The sequence below is a fragment of the Manis pentadactyla genome, chromosome 17 (assembly GCF_030020395.1).
Source record: "Manis pentadactyla isolate mManPen7 chromosome 17, mManPen7.hap1, whole genome shotgun sequence".
Taxonomy (NCBI): domain Eukaryota; kingdom Metazoa; phylum Chordata; class Mammalia; order Pholidota; family Manidae; genus Manis; species Manis pentadactyla.
The window spans coordinates 23859791-23869420 of record NC_080035.1 but is presented as its reverse complement, the minus strand read 5'-3'; the positions used below and the strand labels follow the sequence as shown (position 1 = coordinate 23869420).

Genomic DNA, 9630 nt, shown 5'->3' with positions numbered 1-9630 from the left:
CACTGAAAGATAAATCTTTAAGAAGACTATTATCTTAGGGCTCAATTTTAATAGAATGCAGAAGTCTGAACTCATACTTTAAACATAAAATCTTTGAAATTTCTGATTGATTGAAATGGTTTTATGGAAAAACTAATTTGTAGCAAAAAGTTGGCATTGAATGTGAAGGCTCCACCATTTTTGAACAAAGCATACAGTTTCCAATGGGGACGGGATGCTGGATATTTACATATTTACACCAGCAAGCATTTTTGTTCCCTCTTCTTGATGAGTTTGGCCAGAGAACTGGCTGAAACAGCTTCATCAAAAACTGCCTTCAGGTTTTGCTGTGTCATAGCCAAACACTTCAGTTATTTTACAGCCCCAGTCCCCTTAGCCATGGCTGAACCACAGGAATTAGCCTCTTCTACATTTTCTTAATTATGTCTTTATCATCTCTATGATAAAGTACAGTTCCATCAGGATGATAGGATTGTTGTTGGGACAATGGTGTCACACTTCTGGATACTATCTTACACAGACATTTTCAAATGACTTAAATTTATAAGGGAAAAACAAATTAAGAATACATCTCTTTGTGGATAAATAGGGGGCATTATCATAATCTTCTTGTCCAGCTGTATTCCACAATCCCAGACTCACCTGTTTTCCATCTACCATAACATCAGCAAAATCGTTGTCAAAGACAGTAGGGATATATTCTCCAGGAAAGGTACTGGTTGTACAACTGATCAGTAGGCAAGTTTTACTTTCAATATCCATCTCCCCCACCACACACTTGGTGGTCTGTATTTGGTCCATAGGGAGGTCACTGTTCTAGGCATTGGGAAAGAAGTAGTGAGTTGGCTAGTTCAAAGCCCAAAGCTTCTCATATATATACCTTCCCTGGCCAGATATTTAGGGACTACTTCCTTCCTATGTAATAATGTATGTTTGAGAGGGAAAGCCTTAGACTGAGAATATCTAACTTAAAATCCTTGTAGCTGTCTGACATTGGAGGCTGACACTGCGTCTATGTGGTACAGTACCTCATCTATCAAATAGGTAGAAATAGTCATGAGTATAAAATAAGATTACATATATGAAGTGCTAAAAACGGTGTCTTGTTTTTCATATGTTCAGTGGATACAGTTTATGAATTTAGCATTATTACAACTTCTCTGTTTCCCCCTAGCTGTTGGGGGGGAACTCTGGGCAAGGACTTGAGAGTCTAAACTCAGTTTCATTTTTCAGAAATAAATAACCAATATAACATTTCTTAGTAACTGATTTGTTCATAAGATTATATATTCATCTATCTCTGGGATGTGTCTTTTTGATTAAATAATAATAATATGAATAAATCATTTATAGTTTATTTGCTATTAAGAAATAACCTTAATAGAGGTTATTTCTATCAGATGTAGTTTAGATTTTGGAGAATGGTAAAACTTTTGGGGCCTCTGATTAATTATGCAGAAATTTCAATATTACAGTGATTGTATACTAAACTAGAATAGAAATTACCCAAAGTTTGACCTCTTTAGAGGGCAAATGTCTCAGAAATGGTAACAGATCCATAATGTGTAAGCAATGGCAAACATCAGATAGCAAAAAGGCATTCTAATCAAACCTTTCCAGATCAGTCAAGAAGGTGTATAATGAAATTTCTTATCATTATTTTTGCTTAGTTAAGAACACATTTAGCATAATAAGTTATTTTTCAGATGTAAAACCAAGCCTGGTCAGGGTATTTGCCCTCTTGAAGGAGAATTAACTCACTGTACTTAAACAACTAATGTTCTAAATACCCAGTGGTATATTAAATTATCTGTGACTTGTTTACACTAAAACAAAAGAAAGTTTAAATATATTATACTTAATGTAAATAAAATTTCCCAGCTATTTGTAAGATACAGCCTAAATCTCTGCCTAGTTTTCTCCAATGTTTTAATTTTAAAAATCCTTAATAGTAAAAAGTACCTTTTAAGATGTGTTTGTGTGTGTGCATGTGTGAGTTTGACCTCTTAGAACCTCCGATTAAGGTAAACTTTGACACAGATCATTTTGCCTTAGAATATATGATGAATTTTTTGGCCATTTCGTATCAACTCTCCTTCATAACCGTACTGCAGTTTCTTCTTATGATTAATTTAAGCCATGCAACCCCATATATTTCACCGTATACTTTGGCATAAATGATCAGAATCAGATGCTGTTACTTACATCCAAATTACCATACCTATAAAATCCTCCAAAATTTTACTGTGCACATAGATTCCATTACACTACAGATGTCAGGCAATTCTGACAAAAAAAGGAGAATTTGATAGGCCTGGATATTATCATTTCTTGAGAATATGCCAAGTTCTCATATTCAGAATTTCTACTGTTATACAGGTTAACAAAGGAAAGGGGACCAGAAAGTTTTCTCTCTCTGGGATACTCTTCTATAGATATTTCTTGATTTACAACACCAGCAATAATATAAAGTCAACTTTATAAATTAAATATATCACATTATCTAAATCATACATTTATCACCTAGAGGGATGTGAGCAGTTGTGTAGTAATCTAAAGCAATTGGTTTGGATACTAAAATGAACTACTGAACAAGAGAAAAATCTCTTGTGTGTTAACAACTTTTGTGCTTTGAAGAGAAAATAATAAAGTTTGAGATATTGCAGAATTCAAAATGCCTCTTATGATTTATTCCCATTCTGTTTAAATCTTAAGTGTATTTAGGAACTATTTAGTCATCTCTAGTCTACAATTCAATAGTTCTCAACCATTTCTGTTTACAGAATTAAGTAAATCACCTAGAAAAAATAGAGCAAAGTTATTTCCTCTATAATTCTGGGATTAACTAAGAAGGCAGTTTAATTACAGCTATGTCATCCAGTTATCTGGATATTTCTAAGAGAACATAAATGATTAAAAAGTGCTGGACTTGAAATCAGAATCTCTATGCTTAGTCTTATTATGCAATTTGTAATCCTGGTTTTCTCAGATGGTAAATGGCTGTAATATGTCACCAAGTGAGTGTAACTATATTGGATGTATCACAAAATCATAAACACTTGGCAGGACTTGTGATATGAAGTCATCATGTGTAACTAGTTACATTTAAAAAAATCTAAGGCCTTTTGTGGGAAAAAAGATAAAGAGTTAGTCTTCAGTCAAGACCCTTAAACTGTTACAGAACAGAAGCAACCATCTAACTGTGTAAATAAGATACTGATTTAAAAAGATATATATCTTAAGTGTAGAGTTGGAAATCTCAAGGTAGGTGTGGCAATGGCACTCACAGTCATGTCAGAGAGGAAGGAATCAGAGGCAATGATGGTGTCATGCCATTTAGATGGGCTTTCAGACAGATTACTTCTAAATAAATGCCAATCCTTGGTTAAACTGACCTAATAACTTAGTGTGAGATACAATCTTTATTATGACAGTTTATATGTTTTTGAGTGTCTGGAATGTAGGAAAAAAAAAAAGGAAAGCCAGGTTCTCTTGCCTCTCAACATTGATGACTGTGAAGCTTTCCACAGCTATGTAACAACTCTCTGGGCAATCCCTCAACACTGGTCGAGAGGCTGATTCTCTGAGCAGAATTGGCAATGGCATACTTAGGTCCCCAGAAATTGTATCTGTCATAGGAGAATTTGCATGGAAACATAAACACTAGAAGAAAACTGACAATATTGTCTGTCTCTAATATTTTGAGACAGAAGGGAGAAATTTTGTTAGGCAATACAGCATGTATAATGGTTTTGCTTTTCATCCAATGCATTAGGCTTATTTTTAAAATAAAGTTGTAATATAAGTTTCTTTATTAAAAAGAAACACTGGAAAAGGTAATGTGTTGGGAAAAAAATACATCTGCTTGAAGACATAGTATACTTATTTTCATATCAATGGAAATTACTGCTTCCTGACATATATAAAATGAATGGCAATGCCATACTGTTTTAATTACTACAGCTTTGGCATGTATTTTAAATATATTTTAAAATCAGGAAGTATGTTCCTCTAGTGTTTCTCTTCTTTATCATTGACTTTTATTTTTTAAGTGCAGCTTGAAATATGTTATTATATTTCTCATGTAAACTTTTTAGTCAAAAAAGTAAATAGTATATATTTCACATAAACTCAAACTATAAATATTGATCACATATTTAATATGTTTTTGTATTCTTCCCTAAATGATAATCTCTCTCCTCTCCCTTTATATACACATACCTTATCACAAAATTAGAATAATCTCATTTTGTACATATAAAAGCATAAATTGCTTTTAGTTCATTGAAAAATGTAAGGATTTTATAATATAATATTTTTCATGACCATGAAAATTTGTATTTATTTATTGATATCAATATAATACAATTAGCTAAATTCTATATTGACAGAGATTTTAGGTAGTTTTGTAAAAAATCTCAATTACAATCAATGCTATAATTCCCACTCTTCCAATTTACACATAAGATAATCATTTCGCCTCTCTTCTGAATCATCTGGGCTTTCTCCCTCCCATCTCTATCATCCTCAGTCTACTTTACTCTATAACCCCTCTTACTTGATTTACTATCTTGAAAAATCTCCTGTCTTATCTCTGTCTCTTTGACTATATTGTTCATCAGGCAACCAGTCATGTTTTGAAAAATCAAGTATATGATTATGCCATTTATATTCCTATTATTCTCAGCATGCCAAGTTAAAAATTTTATCTTCAAAATAAATATCTTATAATATGTCCACCTCTTCAGCTTTATCTTGAGCTCTTTTCTTTCTTATTGTATTTTCTTTAATACTATGATGTGCTACATTCTGTCATGACTAAGGATATTATCCATTCTCTTTGCTTTCCCTAAGACACTTACCCATCCTCAGGCCCTGTCCTCCATACATACACACATGTAGACTAGCTTGACCAATTTCTCCCTTTGTTTTTCAGTGTACAACTCATTTCCTCTCTATTTGTACTATTAAAAACCCCTTCCCCTTGAATTGCCATAATACATTGTATTTTCCCCACTCATTTCAGTTGCTCAGATTATTTTATTTTTGTCTTAACTTGTTGATGCAGGCTTCATGAAATTACTGTTTCTTTGTAGTACAGCATAGCTTATACAGTAGAGTTTTTTTATAATATAGGCAATAGTACCTAGAACATTATTTATGTTCAGTTAATATTTTAAAAATTGATTTGAAGACTATAGAGGGTTGCTGAAGGTTACAAGCAATATGGAGCCACAGTAAGTGGGTTGAGTATAGAAGATGCATTCTCATTATTCATTCTTAACACTACTATGCTTCTTTTTAATATAAAAACTAGAAAATATGAACTATATTTCACATACGCTCTTTAGTTAGGATTCTAGATGCAAATTAGATCGTATTAATTAAATGAATTCATGAAATATTTAGAAAGATGAAAGACAGTTATCTTTTTGTTGCTTTAAAATTTCCTATAGATAAGCAAAACTGTAGATATATGAGTTTCTCATGGGGACTATTCTCAATATTCCCATAACTAGTTTCTCTCTGCCTAGACAATAAGAGGAAAGTATGTGATCAGAACAGAAGAATTCCATCTCTTCCATTTTCCTTTTCTTTAACTGTAGACATAGAAGCTTTTTGTTCTTATTTTGTCTTGAATTTACTAGTTATAAGAGTGGCTTATTAAATCCCATTCTTTGTAGCCTCAAATATTATATAACTATAATCTTACATTAATATATTTTTTCTAAAATACTGAGGGTATGTGTACTTTTCCAACCTCAGTTTTGAATGGTACAATATTGAAGCCAGAAGTGGTTGCAGACACTTAAGGAGGGGAATCAACTTGATTATTTGAATGGCTTATCACTAAAGGCAGTTATCATCTGGTTATTGTTGGAAAATGGGACACTGCTAATTCATGGTATGTGATGGCAAAACAGTTACTTAAATTTTATTTTGTGCTCATCTGAAATAAAGAGTCAATTAAGATAACTCTTTGGAAGATCAAATGTCAAATGTCTGCTGCAATAAAACATATTGATGGAGATGAAAATTGTACATGACTGTCTTTCTCCCTTTACTAGAAATACTAAAGAAAGAAACTGCATGTGCGCAATTTTAAATTAGTGGCTCAAAGCACAGAGAAATGGAGAGGTTCAACTATCCAAAATATTTTATTTCTTATAATTATAGGACTCTTTTCACAAAATAGCTTAATTCACATTCTTGTGAACTATGTAAAATATTTAAAATTAAGGAATTTATGGGATAAAGTAGGACTGTGAGAACTGAAATGAGAATTTATGGATGACTTTGGATAACTGTGAATATAATTATTTGACAGACTTGTCTGATGGTTTAGTCTTGGCTTCTTTAGAAACCACATAGTGACTGATCCTAGGAGAGTTACCTGCACAGGAACACCAAGTGACCACATGTTGTACCTCAGCTATTCCAGCTGCCATCACAGCCACAAGTGGAACCAGATCTCAATATACCCTAAGGGAAACAAGGGCAAAATTCTACCTGAGATAAGAAAGCTCACATGCCACAAACACTGTAAGCATTATTATAGCATGTCAGTAGAAACCTGAGTATTGAAGAAATTGATTTTCTATTTATTAGAGCCATAAAGAAGAAACATATTTAAATAAGGCCAAAACTACCTATAAGAGAGATTTTTAGTTTCAAAGAACTAAATTAAGCATCTTCAATTGGTTTGAAAAGTTTGCTGAGGCAAACTTAAGGTTGATAGAATTCTGGACTCATTGGGTTTGGAATACCAGATATTCCTTATATTTTGTAATAATGGGAATACAAAGTATAAATTAAATAGGAATGTGAGAGTAGATTATCATATAAAACCTTCCTTTCATCTTAACAATATCCCATACAAAAGCTAAACACTCAATTCAACAAGGCAGTGAAAAATAAATTGGAGAGGAAAACATCAACATCCTTAAGAAGGTTTGCACTGGCTGTACTTGAACGCTGTCAAAGATATTAGAGGACATGGAATCCTGAAGCAGTCGAAGCCAAAAGGCAGCATATGATCACCACAGTTTGCTGTATAATCAACAGGCTGTTCAGTTATCAGAAAGGTTTGACACAGTAAGATTCTAGTTGATTGATCATGGGGTTCCAAAGAGTAAGATACACAGCCAATCTCCCAAATCCTACTTGATTTATACATATGAAAGAAACAACACTAATTAGTGCATATGGCCCAGATATAACCCACTATCCTAAAGTAAAAATGCCTCCCTCAAATAGGCATGGATTAGTTCACAGACTCAGAGGCAAAATAGACCTAGGACTCAAAAAGAAAAGGTGAAAGGTGTCATGACAGTGGCACAAGGATATACTGCAAATCTTCTTGCTACCATTTGACAAATTATTCAAGACTATTTTGAGGAAAGACTACAAAGGAAAGGGACATACTAAGATGTTTACACAGTTACTGATCACTACCTCTGAGTCATCATTAACCCTTGGAGTCACAGGATGCTGCTACCATTCATAGGTCAGAGTAATAGTCTGTGGAGATCACGTGATAAGTGGAATGTTGGCCAATTTCCATCTCATAGCAAACCATAAGCTTATCCTGTAATTATTTCATAAGTTCTAAATCATAAAGAGACCAAACCAGCAGATCTCAAAATATGATTTGTGTTTCCCTATTTAAAACACCTTTAAAAATAATACTGATATCTAATTTGTAATGTGTATATACACATATATATTTATGTTTATATGTATATATTGTGTGTGTGTGTATATATATATATTTACTGCATTGACATTTGCACTGATGATGCAAAAGCAATGGTATGCAAATATGCTGGCACTGTGGCACAAAACAAGACAGTGGCATCACTGGAGCTACTATTTATTGCATTCTTCTCTGCCATGCATTTGCAACACACACACAGACACACACAAACTTTTTTCAAGAATGTCTTATGAAGCAGTAAAAAAATGTTCATTTCATTAACATTTGACTGTATGAGACAATGGCAAGTATGCAAAAGTACCTGTGCTGCAAATCAATGTTGAATAATTAAAGTAAAAGTACTTGTGTCTCTGTTCCAGTTACAAGCTGAACTGCTTCTTATTTCATACAAAAATTTCACTTGAAAGAATGGCTAGTAGAAGCATTACAGTAATAGACTTAGACATTTGGCTCATATTTTTGAAAACAAAGTGAGTTTCTCTGTTCAAAGAAATTGAGAGCATTTGTTGACAATGATAAAATCCTAGCTTTCAAATGGAAAACTATAATTTTGGAAAGTTTATATCTGCTCCCATGAGTTTGACAGTTTCCTAATTTTAAAGACTTATCAAATAAGATTTGTCATGGTATTTATGAATGATATTTTTGACATTGCATAAAAGGTTTGCTAGAATTTGAATCATCTATATAACACTACAAATCAACATTTCCAAATGATCAATGCATAATGTTATAAAATTATGCAGACTAAAAGATCCATTCAAAATGCAAATGAGCTGATCTAACAGAGCATGAAACTTACTGATAGGGTTTCAAATTCTACAGTGCAGCTGACTTTATGAAAGTATCACTTTTCTAGTTTTGTTATAATATCAAAGAATAACCATAGTTATCTGAAATACTATTAAAATGTACCTCTTTTTACTAGTTGCATGTCTTTGTTAGAATAGGTATTCTTCACACACTTTAAACAAAGCAACACACAACTGAATATGAAAATTCAACTTTTTTCTACTACTTCAGACATTAAGGTAGTTTACAAAATTATAAAATAATGACAATATTTTCATTTTATGAAAATAAAGCTATATTTTCATAAAATTGTGTATTATAAATTATCCTGTAATGGTCTATTATTGTTTTTAAATTAATTAACTAATATATATTTAGCAAATATCTTATTTTCAATAACTAGTGAAATATATATCTATAGATTTTCACCTATATAAATAAAAGCACTTTAGCATCTTCAATAATTTTTTAGAGTATAAAGTGATCCTGAGACCAAAAAATTGTGAGAATGTTCAGTCAGACAAACTAAGCAGCTAAAGTTCCTGGTGAGAATCATGTTTGAGGATGGCAAAATAAGGGTTTCCTCACTTCAGTTCTCCTCACAGACCAACTAGCGGCTATCCATAGACAGGATGCCTTTGTGAAAATCCAAGAAGCCAGCCGTAAGGCCAAAACACCCTCTTGGAACACAAAAACTGAAGAGAAAAAAAGCCCCCAAACCTTCATTAGAAGGATAAAGGAACAGTTTTGATTTGACCGCATTTCCCCTCCCCCAAATAGTACAGCCCTGCTCTGAGAGTATCCCTCTTGCCTATGATCTCTACAATGGGAAAAAGAGAGCCCAAAATGGACTTGCAGCTTCTACAGCATCACAGGACAGGGCTAGAATTGACAGGGCTAGACTACCAGGGATCAGTCAGAGATGGAGAAGGAGGTGGGGCTCACAGCAACTAGCATGCAGACCTCAGCAGACTGCATTCCTGTGGGCAGTGGCACCCAAGCAGAGAGTCCAGCCCATCGCTTCCCCATTGGCACAGCCAAGCTCGTGGCTTCATCGTTGGCAGATCTGACCAGTTTTGGTCCCTAGTCAATGACCCCCAGCTGAGGGGCAAATCCTACCA

The 9630-nt window shown here is 33.4% G+C and overlaps 1 pseudogene; it reads right to left on the bottom strand.

The window, feature by feature from the left end:
* Positions 1-233: 233 nt before the first annotated feature.
* On the bottom strand, positions 234-801 carry LOC118916561 (ras-related C3 botulinum toxin substrate 1-like; annotated as a pseudogene).
* Positions 802-9630: the final 8829 nt, after the last annotated feature.